Source organism: Chiloscyllium plagiosum, unplaced genomic scaffold (assembly GCF_037043375.1).
Source record: "Chiloscyllium plagiosum isolate Xiang-an unplaced genomic scaffold, Cpla_swu_hap1 HiC_scaffold_12, whole genome shotgun sequence".
NCBI classification, from domain to species: Eukaryota; Metazoa; Chordata; class Chondrichthyes; order Orectolobiformes; family Hemiscylliidae; genus Chiloscyllium; species Chiloscyllium plagiosum.
In genome coordinates this window covers 105,524,787-105,541,375 of record NW_028270150.1, presented here as the reverse complement: position 1 = coordinate 105,541,375, position 16,589 = coordinate 105,524,787, and the positions used below count along the sequence as shown (strand labels likewise).

General features: G+C 45.2%; 1 protein-coding gene and 1 non-coding gene across 8 annotated transcripts in view; one reads left to right on the top strand and one right to left on the bottom strand.

Moving 5' to 3' along the window:
• The window catches only part of ppef1 (protein phosphatase, EF-hand calcium binding domain 1), an 85,316-nt gene extending 81,502 nt beyond the window's left edge, over window positions 1-3,814 (bottom strand). For all 7 annotated transcript variants that reach the window (XR_006313108.2, XM_043700225.2, XM_043700222.2 and 4 more), the window contains exon 1: window positions 3,696-3,814. The gene's annotated coding sequence lies outside the window, so the exon portion shown is untranslated. The remainder of the gene's footprint in view (window positions 1-3,695) is intronic.
• Window positions 3,815-15,345: 11,531 nt separating this feature from the next.
• trnav-uac (transfer RNA valine (anticodon UAC)) lies at window positions 15,346-15,418 on the top strand. Its single transcript has one exon. It is a non-coding gene; the product is annotated as a tRNA-Val (tRNA).
• The last annotated feature ends 1,171 nt before the right edge of the window (window positions 15,419-16,589 follow it).

Here is a 16,589-nt window from a genome sequence, read left to right as displayed (position 1 = left end):
TGAGTTCTGGAGCCGTAATGTCATGCTGCAACCATACAAAATGCTGGTACGGCCGCACTTGGAATATTGTGTACAGTTCTGGCTGCTCCATTACAGGAAGGATGTGGAAGCATTGGAAAAGGTGCAGAGGAGATTTACCAGGATGTTGCCTGGTCTGGAGGGAAGGCCTTATGAAGAAAGGCTGAGGAACTTGAGTCTGTTCTCATTGGAGAGAAGACAGCTAAGAGGGGATTTGATAGAGACATACAAGATGATCAGAGGATTAGACAGGGTAGACAGTGAAAGTCTTTTTCCTAAGATGATGACATCTGCTTGTACGAGGGGGCTTGGCTGCAAGTTGAGGGGTGATAGATTTAAGACAGATGTCGGAGGCAGGTTCTTTACTCAGTTAGTGGCAAGGGTGTGGAATGTCCTGCCTGCTAAAGTAGTTAACTCAGCCACATTAGGGACATTTAAAAGTCCTTGGATAAGCACATGGATGATGATGAGATAGTGTAAGGGGATGGGCTTAGATTAGTACACAGGTCGACGCAACATTGAGTCCAAAGGGCCTGTTCTGCGCTGTATTATTCGATGCTCTAAGTTCTACGTTCTATGTAATCAGTTGAATGCCACAATTGCTCTGTTTATGTGAATTCAGGTTAAATGAGGTAACATTCAGAATACTGATCTCACTGGCGGTGGGGTAATAGATCTAAAAAATGACAAGGAGGTTCTGTCTTTAAGGTGGGCTACTTTTGGTCACTCCTGCATGGTTCCCAACTCCTCTCAGAGTCAAAATATTGTCTCCCTACCTACTCTAACCTGTTGCACTTAACCAAATCTGCCTCAAGGAACACACTAATGTGGAGGCTTGAAGTTTTTTAGATTAGATTAGATTACATTACATTACAGTGTGGAAACAGGCCCTTCAGCCCAACAAGTCCACACCGACCCGCCGAAGCGTAACCCACCCATACCCCTACATTTACCCCTTACCTAACACTACGGGCAATTTAGCATGGCCAATTCACCTGACCTGCACATCTTTGGACTGTGGGAGGAAACCAGAGCACCCGGAGGAAACCCACGCAGACACGGGGAGAATGTGCAAACTCCACACAGACAGTCGCCTGAGGTGGGAATTGAACCCGGGTCTCTGGTGCTGTGAGGCAGCTGTGCTAACCACTGTACCACCATGCCGGCCCCAAAGGTGAACTGTGTCAAGAGAAGTTGACTTGTTTTTTTTCTATAAATCAGGTATCTTTGCAGAATACAGCTGAGGCAACAAGAACTACATCTCTTCCCCCCTACATGAATGTAGAGACCTTATTGTAAACCTGTGGGCTATAGATGATTCATTAGCATCAGTCCTCATTCTGTAATATAACCTCAGAAATCAGAATTGTCATCACACAGACAACAAAGCAAGCATCACACTATATCCCTGTCAGAATTGACCCAAACAGTTAATCAAACAGGGCAACTTGTTATCACTTTAACCTTGGCCTGTGATTCATTTTAATGCAGATCATAAAAACAGGCTGACACATAAAACACATTCTGATCACTGTTTCATGCATATTAATCAGTCATTCTCAATTCACTGCACTAAATAAATAATGAAGCTTAGATAGCACAAATAGAATTAGGAGATAAAGAAAAAAGCTTTTGTAATCCTCTGTGACCATCTATATCAAAGGCTCTCTCTGTAGGCTAATCAAAGAACTGGAGTCTGAAACAAACACAGAGGAATGCTGGAGAAATTCAGCAGGTCTGACAGCATCTAAGGAGAGATAGAAATAAAGTTAATGTTTTGAGTCCACCGTGATTCTCCTTCAGACCTGAGAGGAGAGGTGGGAATTTGGTAAGTTTTATGCTGTTAAGAATGTGGAGGAGGGCAAAGTGTTCTGGAGAGACCAGACCCCCTCAAAATATATTAAGAAGATAGTCTAGACCCTTACATTTTCTTATTTTAAAGGTAAGTCAGGTGTTGCTTTCCAGATGCAATTTGACTGGATTTGAAGCAAAATACACTTTATTCATACATTGTAGTTAAAATGCAACTGAAGTAAAAATAAAGAAAAGAATTGGCTTAGCTGTAACTCATTTGGAAAAATTAACAGAATAATAGATAAGTAACCAATACTAATTAACCCTGCTGTACAAGTCTCTGAGTCTAAACTCAGTAGGTCTGGCAGCATCTGTGGACAAAGCAGACTCAACGTTTCGGGTCCAGGGACCAACCTTCTGTGTTATTTTATTTTACAGATTATTAGTTCAGTAACATAACCACTGTCGCACCAGCCCTCCTTTCCATGTTGAGTGTATGGGCCTATCGAATTAGCAATAGCAGAGAATAATGACAATTGACTCATGGAGAAAGGAGGCACTTGTCTTAACAACAAGGTGGGTGGTTTACTGCAATGATAGCAATAAGTACATGTTACATAGACATAATTACAAAGACAGAGATGGCATGTATGGCTCCATGTTAGACTGTGTGATTCTCCACACTGTGCTTTAACATTAATCTTTTCAGAGACATTCTTACCCCCTCCCCTATCCCATGGTCGCTCAGATCCATGCCACCCTCTGTTACCTGTACTCAGTGCCACAGTTTTCAATTGCCCGTTTTCCCGGTGCTGAATCCCCATGAACTCGAGAAACAATGTTCCTGATTTAGGGTTTTGCTGCACTGTCAGTGTGGCGCCCTCCAGGCTGATCTTCCTGATGTTTGGCCTAGACTTTTAATGACAGCCTTACAGCCTTCAACACTGTAACGCCATCCTGAAATCCTTAACCCCACCACACACCTTCACAAACCTCCTCAACCTCTCATCTGGCCACCTCCTTATTCAGCCGCTGCAACAGCAGGTGAAGGTTTATTGTGTTTTTAAACCATTCAGCGCAGTCAGAACCATTCAGCCCCTTTGAGCCTGGGCTGGCCCTTTGCAAGAGCTGCTCCATTTGCCTCATCTCCTCTGCACACATTAAAAATGAAATTAAAGTACAAATCACTTTTTCAAAACTCAATTCTCACCACTTGGCAGGACGTGAAATTAATTGTCCATTCTGTTTCATTACACACTGGAACCTCAACACATCACAGAAAACTGAGCAAACACATCCAGGGGGCTGGAGAATGGGTCATACAGCTCAGAAGCAGATCCATTAGTCCAACCAGTCCATGCCGAACATAATCCCAAACTAAACTAGTCCCACCTGCCTGCTCCTGGCCCATATCCCTCCAAACCTTTCCTGTCCATGTACTTACCTAAGTGTCTTTTAAATGTTGTAACTGTGCCTGCATCCACCACTTCCTCAGGAAGTTCCTTCCACATGCAAACCACTCTCCGTAAACAACTTGCCATCATGTGTTTTTTAAAAATTTCTCTCCTCTCACCTTATGTGCCCCTTCGTCTCGAAATCTCCCACCCTAGGGAAAAGACACCTACCATTCACTCTCCAACACCTATACTCGAGTGAAAAAAGTTCCAGCCTACCCAGAACCTGCTCACAACTCAAACCTTCCGTACCCGGCAGCATCCTACTAAATCTCTTCTGATCCCTCTCCAGCTTAACGATATCCTCCTCAGCTCAGCTTAAGCCCCTGTGAACACCCCATGCTGTTCATTACCTGACTGCCAGTGTACACAGCCTGATCGGGGGCCTCTGAATCTTATCGAGCCTGTTGCAAAAGAGTCTGTTCCTACCTTGGACAACCTTCAAAACCTCGGTGTTTGCAGACACTCCAGAACCACAGCTGCTCACCCCTCCAAAACTAACAAAGCCATCATCAAGCTGCAGCAAATTTCAGTGAGGGTGGTCTCTGTATGACAGTTCACCAGTTGCTATCCTCCACTCTGTTTTCAGCAGTGCTGTGTGCAGGCTGAATTGATCAGTCAGCTTTACACATGCACCTTACATAAGCAGCTGGTAACAGCAGCAAGCAAGGCAGGCTGCGCTGGGAAAGCGAGTTACTTTGAAATAAAATCTTATTGGGGAGGGTTTGACAGCGAACCAGCTCCGACTGTGCCTGATAATTAGTCAGGCTCCAATGTGTGCACAGTAAGATCCCACATACACCAGCGTGTTGGTGAGCGGGCAGTCAGCTTTCCGGTGATGTTGGTATGGTTGAATGATTAAGACCTGTCTGAAAGAAGCCCAAGTACGCAGCTAAACATACCACAGTGCAAGGAGTGTAAACTTTTTCTCGCGGAGGGTGGTGCGTGTATGGAATGAGCTGCCAGAGGAAGTGGTGGAGGCTGGTACAATGACAGCATTTAGAGATGTACAGCACGGAAGCAGAGACTTTGGTCCAACTCAGCCATGCCAATGAGATATCCTAACCTAATTTAGTCCCATTTGCCAGTACCCGGCCCATACAAGAGAAAGTGATCTCTCAGCCCCTTGGCCTACAAGCCTCATTCCTGATGAAGGGCTTGTGCCGAAACGTTGATTCTCCTACTCCTCAGATGCAGCCTGACCTGCTGTGCTTTTTCAGCACCACACTCTCGATTCTCATATCCCTCCAAACCCTTCCTATTCATACACCCATCCAGAGGCCTTTTAAATATTGTAATTGTACCAGTCTCCACCACTTCCTCTGGCAGTTCATTCCATACACGTAGCACCCTCTGCATGAAAAAGTTGCCCCTTTTATATCTTTCCCCTCTCACCCTAAACCTATGCCCTCTAGTTTGGATTCCCCTACCCCAGAGAAAATACCTTGTCTATTTACCCTGTCCAAGCCCCTCATGGTTTTATAAGCCTCTATAATGTCACCCCTCAGCCTCCGACGCTCCAGGGAAAACAGCCCCAGCCTGTACAGCCTCTCCGTATAGCTCAAATCCTCCAACCCTGGCAACATCCTTGTAAATCTTTTCTGAACTCTTTCAAGTTTCACAACATCTTTCTGATAGGAAGGAGACCAGAATTGCACACAATATTCCAAAAGTGGCCTAAACAATGTCTTCTACAGCTGCAACATGACCTCCTAACTCCTGTACTCAATACTCTGACCAATAAAGGAAAGCATACCAAACGCCTTCTTCACTAATCCTATCCACCTGCGACTCCACTTTCAAGGAGCTATGAATCTGCGCTCCAAGATCTCTTTGTTCAGCAACACTCCCTAGGTCCTTACCATTAGGTATGTAAGTCCTGCTCTGAATTACCTTTCCAAAATGCAGCACCTCACATTTATCTAAATTAAACTCCATCTGCCACTCCTCAGCCCATTGGCCCATCTGATCAAGATTAGAATTAGAATCTCTACAGAAATAGAATCCCGACAGTGTGAAAATAGGCCCTTTGACCCAACAAGTTCACACTTACCCTCAGCAGAATATCCCACCCAATCTCCATTACTCCACATTTACTCCTAACTAATGCACGTAACCTACACATCCCTGAACACTACGGGCAATTTAGTACGGCCAAATCACCTGACCTGCACATCTTTGGATTATGGGAGGAAACTGGAGCATCCAGAGGAAACCCACGCAGACATGGGGAGAATGTGCAAACTCCATACAGACAGTCGCCTGAGGTAGGAATCGAACCGGTTCCCTGGCGCTGTGAGGCAGCAGTGCTAACCACTAGCGACCATGCCATGAAAGCATGTCAGCTTTCCCCTCACTGCAAACCAAACTCAAGCCCCAGGTGGGATTTGAACCCACAATATCCTATTGTACTCTGAGATAACCTTTTTCGCTGTCCACTAACACTTCCAATTTTGGTGTCATCTGCAAACTTACTAACAATACCTCTCATGCTCACATCCAAGCCATTTATATAAATGATGAAAAGTAGTGGACTCAGCACCAATCCTTGTGGCACTTCACTAGTCACAGGCTTCCAGTCTGAAAAGCAACCCCTCACCATAACCCTCTGTCTTCTACCTTCAAGCCAGTTCTGTATCCAAATATAGTTTGCCCCGTATTCCATGTGATATAACCTTGCTAACTAGTGTAGCACAGGGAACCTTGTCGAATGCCTTACTGAAGTCCATAAAGATCACGTCCACTGCTCTGCCCTCATCAATCCTCTTCATTACTACTTCAAAAATCTCAATCAAGTTTATGAGACAGGATTTCCCACGCACAAAGCCATGTTGACTATCCCTAATCAGTCCTTGTACATCCTGTCCCTCAGGATTCCCTCCAAGAATTTAAAAAGCATCTGATGGGTATATGAATAGGAAGGGTTTAGAGGGATATGGGTTAAGTGCTGTCAAATGAGACAAGCTTAATTTAGGATATCTGGCCGGCATGGACCAGTTTGACCGGTACATCTGTTTCTGTGCTGTGCGGCTCTATGACTCGATGAGTAGGAGAAGGGGGTTGGGGTGAGAGGAAAAGGGAGAGTGGGAGTAACAGAAAGAAGGGTGAGGGGGTGATAAGAGAAGGAGGGAGGGAGTGAGTCAAGGAGGAAGAAGAGTAACAGAAGGAAGAGCTGGAGGAAGAGAACGGATGTGGATGGAAGAAGAGAAGGAGAAGGGGAGTAAAAGAAAGGGGGAAGTTTGAGAAGGAGACATGAGTAAGAGAAACATAGAAATATAGGAGCAACAGCAGGTCATGGCTCCATTTACAACCATTGTTCGCCATTGGTCGTCCGTGACAGTGTCATCAAGGCCTGTAAGGAGACGTTGCAAAGCAAAAATATAGTGGAGGCTGCCAGTCTGAAATAAAGACTGAAAATGCTGGAAAAACTCAGCAGGTCAGGCAGCATCGGTGAAGGGAGAAACAGACCTGGTGGAGATTTCTGGGCTGATGGAAGATCAGACAGGGCAAGTGGCAAAGGGTCAGTTTCCCGAAGGTGAGTAACCTGTTGCTAATAATTCTCATAACATTGCAGATGGGTCAGAACTCCTGCCCATCACTGACGGGAGGCTGTTGGGTGAGTTTATGTGTTATACACAGTCCCTGCCCACAACAATTACATCCACAGCAATTACAAGCAGCCACCATCCCATTCAGCAATGAAGTGTGTTCACTCGGCTGACTGTGCGGGCATCTTACCTTCCTCAAAACTCTAGTGATCACAAACCTCCGCTCTGACTTAGCTGCTTCATAAACTAAGCTGATTCCTTGTGCAAACACTTTCAGTGAAGCCTCACCTTGTCAATCTGCTCAAGAGATTCCTTGCAGTCATACGCGGTCTGGCTTGTGGTTGTTCAGTATGTACACTGTTTCAGGGTAAAGACCGCCCCAGTCCAAGAGATGCATCACATTGACTAATCTGACTTAGAGAGGCACATGGAGGGGTAAGGTGGATTCAACTCAAAAGACCATTCTTTACAGTCTGTCCTTGTTTTTGGTTTTTGGTGAGAAACTATCAGATATTCCTTGTTGTGATGAAGAGTCGGTCACCCAGAGGTGAGTATTGTACTTCCTTTTATGTTTAAGTACCGACCATGGCGGGGGTGTGAGAGCTAGGAGCACTATGCTGACAGTGCTACATTTGTAGCTGTTCTCAAGTGACAGACATTGGCTACCCATGAAGCATGTCATGGAGATTCCAGGCACACAATCTCCTGTGTGCGGTGTACCATGCTAAGTCACACTGTCCGGGGCATGGAGTAAGCAGTGGTCCATACTCTGTGGGAATACTGCAAATCATAGAGTATGGAAACAGACCCTTCTGTTCAACCAGTCCCAACCAACCATAATCCCAAACTAAACTAATCCCACATGACTGCACTTGGCCCACGTCACTCCAAAGATTTTTTTCATTCATGCACTTGTCTAAATGCATTTTAAACATTGTAACTGTGTCTGCATCCCTCACCTTTTCTGGAAGTTCATTCCACACACACCGCATAAAAAAGTTGCCCCTCATGTCTATTTTTAAATCTTTATCTCCTCTAACCTGAAAAAATATATCTCCCCCAAGTCTAGAAATCTCCCACCCCAGAAAAAAAGTCACCTGCCATTCACCTTATCTATACCCCTCATGATTTTATAAACCTCTAGAAGATCACATCTTAACCTCCTACTCTCCACTGAGAAAGGTCCCAGCCAACCCAGCCTCTCCGTATAACTCAAACCCTCCATTCCTGGCGATATTCTGATAAATCTCTTCTGGACCCTCTCCAGCTGAACAATAGGGTGACAGGAGCTGGACGCAGTTCTCCAGAAGTGAGTACTCACCAACGTCCTGTACAGCCTGGTACAGGAGCTGGTCATCTCACAATCCTCTGTGTCCAAGCTGCCTTCACTTGTTGGAGTGGTCTCTTGTTACCATCTACAGGGAAAAGAACTTCCCTTCTCCCCTGGACGATCTTTCGGATGAAGTTAAAAATTGCACAACACCAGGTTATAGCCCAACAGGTTTATTTGGAAATACTAGCTTTCAGAGTGTTTCCAAATAAACCTGTTGGACTATAGCCCGGTGTTGTGTGATTTTTAACTTTGTCCACCCCAAGTGACTTCTAGATGAGGTGGCACTAATACGGGCTACTTTGCCATGCCTTTACCATCTCTTTGGTGTGGGTGGTGAGTGATAAGCAGATGTTAGATGGTGCTCTGGGATTTCAGAGAGTGAATATTTCCTGGGTGCATTTAGAATATTGGAGCCTGGAAGGTCCTAGAGTGGGGGGTGGGGGGGGGCCGACTTACTGCCTGTAAAAATCGACGCTTTACCCATTATCATGTCATGAGCTGAGCAAAATAAACGTGGATGAACTGACCCATCTCTGAGGAGAGATCTCTTTCACTTTGACACAGGCTTCCACAGAAGAGAAAGCTCCACACAATGTAACAACGTTTCATGGGCATTTGATTAGAGTTGTCAAAGCAGCCAGAGGAATGGAAATGATCAAATCCCTTTTGGAATTTGGTCCGATCCTTCAACATGATTAAAATTAAAATGGGAGAAATCTCCAGGAAGCAGGCTAATAAAGAGATAGAGACAAAATTGGTTCCCTTACAATGGAGAATGCAACTCAACATGGCTGACGTCAAGCCGGTTGCTATGGCAACAGCATGCAAGTTTAAATCAAATGCGAGCCGGCTTTTATTGAAAGCAATTCGGATCTCGTACCATTTCAATAGGAAGGCAGTTGGAGCTAGGTTTGTTGACAGTTTGCGAATGCAGCTGGAAGCAAAGCACTTTGAAGTATCCCAGCGCCCAATGTTACAAAGCAAATTCATGAATAAATGTGGTAAACCATCAAGCAGAATATGAAGAAGCCTGTGTTTAATTACACCAACGTATAAGCGAAGCAACAAAACTGCTTCAAACCAGGAAATCAAGTAAATCAAACAAGACAAAGTAAATACAGTGTTTTTATTGAGGTGGGAGGAAGTTAGAAAGCATAGTTTTGCATGTGCCACTACTCCAGCACTTGCACTACCTCAACCCTGACTAGCACTACCTCAATCCTTACTAGCACTACCTTAATCCTGACTAGCTCTAGATTAGATTAGATTCCCTACAGTGTGGAAACAGGCCTTTCGGCCCAACCAGCCTACACCGACCCTCCGAAGAGTAACCCACCCAGACGCATTTCCCTCTGACTAATGCACTATGGGCAACTTTACATGGCCAATTCACCTGAACTGAACATCTTTGGACTGTGGGAGGAAACCAGAGCACCCAGAGGACACGGGGAGAATGTGCAAACTCCACACAGACAGTCGCCTGAGGCTGGATTCGAACCTGGGGCCCTCGTGCGGTGAGGCAGCAGTGCTAACCACTGAGCCACCATGACGCCCTAAATCTTCACTACCACTGCCTCAATCCTGACTAGCACTACCTCAATCCTGACTAGCATTATCTCAATCCTCACTAGCACTACCTCAACCATGACTAGCACTACCTTAATCCTCACTAGCAATACCTCAACCCTTACTAGCACTGCCTCAACCCTGACTAGCGCTACCTCAATCCTGACTAGCATTACCTCAATCCTCACTAGCACTATCTCAACCATGACTAGCACTACCTTAATCCTCACTAGCAATACCTCAACCCTTACTAACACTGCCTCAACCCTGACTAGCGCTACCTCAATCTTCACTAGCACTACCTTAATCTTCACTAGCACTACCTTAATCCTGACTAGCACTACCTCAATCCTCACTAAATGGAGAGGAATTTGTTAAGTGTGTACAAGAAAATTTCTGATTCAGTATGTGGATGAAGAGAAGGTGCAAAACTTGACCTACTCTTGGGAAATAAGTCAGGGCAGGTGACTGAGGTGTCAGTGGGGGAGCACTTTGGAGCCAGCAACCATAATTCTGTTAATTTTAAAATAGTGATGGCAAATTGGAGAAAGGCCAATTTTGACGGTTTTAGGCAAGAACTTTCGAAAGCTGACTGGGTGCAGGTGCTCGCAGGTAAAGGGACGGCTGGAAAATGGGAAGCCTTCAGAAATGAGATAATGAGAATCCAGAGAAAGTATATTCCTGTTAGGGTGAAAGGAAAGGCTGGTAGGTATAGGGAATGCTGGATGACTAAAGAAATTCAGGGTTTGGTTAAGAAAAAGAAGGAAGCATATGTAAGGTATAGACAGGATAGATCAAGTGAATCCTTAAAAGAGTATAAAGGCAGTAGGAGTATACTTAAGAGGGAAATCAGGAGGGCAAAACATGAGATAGCTTTGGCAAATAGAATGAAGGAGAATCCAAAGGGTTTTTACAAATACATTAAGGACAGAATAGGAGAGGATAGGGAGAGGATATGGAGAGAATAGGGCCCCTCAAAGATCATGTGTTGCTGGAAAAGCGCAGCAGGTCAGGCAGCATCCAGGGAACAGGAGAATCGACGTTTCGGGCATAAGCCCTTCTTCAAAGGGCTTATGCCAGAAACGTTGATTCTCCTGTTCCCTGGATGCTGCCTGACCTGCTGCGCTTTTCCAGCAACACATTTTCAGCTCTGATCTCCAGCATCTGCAGACCTCACTTTCTCCTATTGAGTACAGGAGTTGGGACGTCATGTTGCGGCTGTACAGGACACTGGTTAGGCTACTTTTGGAATATTGTGTGCAATTCTGGTTTCCTTCCTATCAGAAAGATGTTGTGAAACTTGAAAGGGTTCAATAAGATTTACAAGAATATTGCCAAGATTGAAGGATTTGAGCTATAGGGACAGGTTGAATAGGCTAGGCCTTTTTCCCTGGAGCGTCGGAGGCTGAGGGGACCTTATAGAAGTATATAAAATCATGAGGGGCATGGATAGGATAAATAGATAAAATGTTTTCCCTGGGGTGGGGGAGTCCAGAACTAGAGGGCATAGGTTTAGGGTAAGATGGGTAAGATATAAAACAGACCTAAGGGGCATAGAGTCATAGAGTCACAGAGATGTACAGCATGGAAACAGACCCTTCGGCCCAACCCGTCCATGCTGACCAGATATCCCAACCCAATCTAGTCCCACCTGCCGGCACCCGGCCCATATCCCTCCAAACCCTTCCTATTCATATACCCATCCAAATGCCTCTTAAATGTTGCAATTGTACCAGCCTCCACCACATCCTCTGGCAGCTCATTCCATACATACCACCCTCTGCGTGAAAAGGTTGCCCCTTAGGTCTCTTTTATATCTTTCCCCTCTTAGCCTAAACTTATACCCTCTAGTTCTGGACTCCCTGACCCCAGGGAAAAGACTTTGCCTATTTACCCTATCTATGCCCCTCATAATTTTGTAAACCTCTATAAGGTCACCCCTCAGCCTCCGACAATCCAGGGAAAACAGCCCCAGCCTGTTCAGCCTCTGTCTATAGTTCAAATCCTCCAACCCTGGCAACATCCTTGTAAATCTTGTCTGAATCCTTTCAAGTTTCACAACAGGAGACCAGAATTGCATGCAATATTCCAACAGTGGCCTAACCAATGTCCTGTACAGCCACAACATGACCTCCCAACTCCTGTACTCAATACTCTGACCAATTGAGGAAAGCATACCAAACGCCTTCTTCACTATCCTATCTACCTGCGACTCCACTTTCAAGGAGCTATGAACCTGCACTCCAAGGTCTCTTTGTTCAGCAACACTCCCTCGGACCTTACCATTAAGTGTCTAAGTCCTGCTAAGACTTGCTTTCCCAAAATGCAGCACCTCGCATTTATCTGAATTAAACTCCATCTGCCACTTCTCAGCCCATTGGCTCATCTGATCAAGATCCTGCTGTAATCTGAGGTAACCTTCTTCGCTGTCCACTACATCTCCAATTTTGGTGTTATCTGCAAACTTACTCTTATGCTCACATCCAAATTATTTATGTAAATGACAAAAAGTAGAGGGCCCAGCACCGATCCTTGTGGCACTCCACTGGTCACAGGCCTCCAGTCTGAAAAACAACCCTCCACCACCACCCTCTCTGTCTTCTACCTTTGAGCCAGTTCTGTATTCAAATGGCTAGTTCTCCCTTTATTCCATGAGATCTAACTTTGCTCACCAGTGTCCCATGGGGAACCTTGTCAAAAGCCTTACTGAAGTCCATATAGATCACATCTGCCCTCATCAACCTTCTTTGTTACTTCTTCAAAAAACTCAATCAAGTTTGTGAGACATGATTTCCCACACACAAAGCCATGTACATCCTGTCCCTCAGGATTCCCTCCAACAACTTGCCCAACACTGAGGTCAGGCTCACCGGTCTATTGTTCCCTGGCTTGTCTTTACCGCCCTTCTTAAACAGTGGCACCACATTTGCTAACCTCCAGTCTTCCGGCACCTCACCTGTGACTATCGATGATACAAATATCTCAGCAAGAGGCCCAGCAATCACTTCTCTTGCTTCCCACAGAGTTCTCGGGTACACCTGATCAGGTCCTGGGGATTTATCCACCTTTAAACATTTCAAGACATCCAGCACTTTCTCCTCTGTAATCTGGACATTTTGCAAGATGTCACCATCTATTTCCCTACAGTCTATATCTTCCATATCCTTTTCCAAGTAAATACTGATGCAAAATATTCATTTAGTATCTCCCCCATTTTCTGTGGCTCCACACAAGAGCTGCCTTGCTGATCTTTGAGGGGCCCTATCTGATTTCACCTGAAAGGGTCACATGGAACCCACTGCAGGAGGCGGGAGAGAGAACAACAAAGATCGGTAGCATGGTGAATGGCCTCAAAACTCTCAGAGCAAGTGTGGGGAGATTTGGTCTCTCACGGCTAGATTGTGCAGCCGTGACACCCTAGCCATCAGCTCCCCCTAGCACAGTATGATCGGACTCTTTTCCACATGAAATTCTTTGCATGATTTCGAATTACTGCTAGAACAATGTCTATTAATTACCATTCTTTTATTACACTGTACTTTGTGTGTTTTGCCTTTCTTACGCACTTTATGCTGCCCTTTGTATGATCATCTAGTTTGTGCTGTCCATGTAGCACCTTGGTCCTGGAGGACTGCTGTCTCATTTTTTAACATATCAGTTGCATATGGTAGATATGACAAATAAAATCTACTCTACTCGTTTCTAGAAAGAGCATTCCTGTGAACTAAACACATTATTAAGAGTTTGGATCCAGTCCTTCAGAGTTCCCTACATGCCCTCATCCCATGTACTTCTCGCATAGGTGACTTCTCCTGCCTTCTGAAGATACACAAAGCCAACACACCAGGACATCCCATCAGGCAACGGGACCCTGTGTGAGAACTGCTCTGGCTATGTCGAGGGCTTCTATGCCGAGGATAGGGGACCCCTCTTAAGAACGTAGTACAATGCTTAGTGAAAGTGAGGACTGCAGATGCTGGAGATCAGAGTCAAGGTTAGAGTGGTGCTGGAAAAGCAGGTCAGGCAGCATCTGGGGAGCAGGAAAATCGATATTTCGGGCAAAAGCCCTTCACCACATCACCACACAACCCTGTCATGGCAACCACTGCAAGACTTGTCAGAGTGTGGACACGGATACCACCATTACACGTAGGGACACCTCCTACCATGTACATGGTAGGTATTCATGTGACTCGCCAATGTTGTCTATCTCATACGCTGCACCCTGAGGCGTGGTACATTGGCGAGACTGAGCAGAGGCTACAGCAACAGATGAATGGACACCGCACAACAATCACCAGACAGGAGTGTTCCTTTCAGTCGGAGAACATTGCAGTGGTCCGGGACATTCAGCCTCGGACCTTTGGGTGACCCCGTCCTCCAAGGCAGACTTCAGGTCAGGCAAAACGCAAAGTGGTCATGCCGAGGCTGATAGCCAAGTTCGGTACCAATGGGGATAGCCTCAACTGGGACCATGAGTTCATGTCACACTACAGGTGACCTCACTGCACTATGCACTCTCTCACACACATGCACACAAGGACAACACGCACTCCTACATACTCCTACAGACCCTCTCATATGCACAAACATGCACCCCCTGCACTCACCCCCACGCATGAACCCATCACACTCATACACATAATTGACCTAGCTTACATGCACACATATACACACTCTCTCACATACACTCACACCCACACGCACACATTCACACACACACACCCACACAATCTCTCCTACATGCGTGCTCATATAAGTTTACGGGGTCAATTTGTATTTACAGAATTACATTTTATTTTGCTCAAAAACTGCATAAATCCATGTAAAATTCTGTAAGCCCAACTTTAGGAATACAATTGACTCAACATTGGTACAGACTTTACCTTCACACATTTAATGCATTATCTGAACTGAGATTACACTTATTATGAGATAAACTGATGCCAGCTTGAGACTGTAATTCTGGGACTACACATTAAAGAACCTAAACCACCATATCCCATTCTAAAGGATGAAAGACTTAATCTAAATTTGTTTGGTGTTGTGTGATTTATAATTAAAGTTGTCTAATATATCATTACAACTCCGTGACACAGTAACCCTTTTGCTATAAATTCTGTGTCGTATTGTCATGTTCCACAACCATCTAATGAAGAGGCAGCACTGCGAAAGCTAATGCTTCGAATTAAACCTATTGGACTATAACCTGGCGTTGTGTGATTTTTAACTTTGTACATCCAAAGAAAGTTCTGCTCCTTCCCAACTTACTTCAGTCAACGAAATGACTGCACCAACCCCACCTCCTGTCAGCGCAGCACCCGCAGTGGCTTACCGCCGGTGTTGCAGAGGGCGCTGTACCCGGCGGACCAGCCATTGCAGGGGCCGCTGTACTTTACCACCGGTGCTGCAGAGGGCGGTGTGCTCGGCGGACCCGCGGCTGCAGCAGCTTGCGCGGTTTACCACCGAGGCTGCAGAGGACGCTGCATTCGGAGGACCAGCCCCAGCAGCGGGTGGTACAGAGGGCGCTGCACGCAGCGAATCATCAACCGCAACAGCATAACATCAAGGCATACCATGCGCATGCTCAGTCAAGCCTATGAGTCGCGCTACATCGTAACTGATCGTCTCTGGTTCCATAGTGTAGTGGTTATCACGTCTGCTTTACACGCAGAAGGTCCTGGGTTCGAGCCCCAGTGGAACCAGGCTTTTTTCCATTCCCATTAGTCACATTATTTAAAACTGTTTCTATCATTTTATGTCAATCTTAAGTATTTATTTCACATGTTGGTGATGAATCAACGTTAGAATGGTTCTAATTTTTAAAACAGTCTTGAGCTGTTTCACTGTTGTCTGGGAAGAGTGCCCATTCCTAGTGAATTAGATTTCATTGCAATGATGAATTATTGCCATGCCTGAACACTGGGAGAATCTACAGAACCATTTTAACCAGCCACAGTGTACGACCTATGCCTCATCTTTAAAGTGTGAGAGTAAAAATGTGATGGTATCTGATTGATCTGAGTCTTTGCTATCAATGTTTCTGCACTGGAAGGAGAGCTTCAGGTTGTCTTTGAAACATTTTCGTGATCTTTGCCTAGAACATTGGTCATTTGTTTGAGAGTTGAGAAAGCAGGACCAGGCAACACAGACACCGTACAACCATGGTTAATTTTGCAAGAGCTTTCCCTGAATGCCTCTGCAGCCAGCTTGGATAAGGACACGAGCAGTTTTCAATCATTTGCTCCTGGAGTCCAAAGGGTGTGGTGCAGGCATGACTGCTGGAATTTCTGTAATGATCTCTTGTCTGATGTGTGTGGGATATAGATGAATTAATGTTATTTCTGCAAATTATAAGTTCTGATACAGAGTAAATGAAGTCTGTGATTGTTTCTCAGCTAAGAGCTAAGTTAACAAGAATGGGAACTACATAGAGGAAGTATATAATCCGTTAAAAATGATATGTCAGCATGAGACGTGATTACAGAACAATGGTAGAAATACAGGCACTAGATAAAATGCTGTGAAAAGAGGCCTTTATAAACATCTGTTTCCCACTTGTACAGAGACACAGGAACAAACCCCAATTAAAAGGGCTTAGTGATAAGATGCTGTGAGGGGCAGCGCAGATGGAGGGAAAGCAAAGGATGGGATGACGTCAAACAACCTTATTGGGGGGGGGCCAGAGATAGGTATTTGTCATGGACAAGGCCGGATAAACAGAAGTTGTGGGATCAGTCTTAAGGAAATGAATGACGTAAGCGGAGGATGGGGGCAAACAATGGAATAAGAAAAAAAATGGGGATTCAAACTGTATAAATTTCAAGAGTTTGTTGGATTTGATGTGCATTTGTCATTGCCTTACCTGGCATTAGA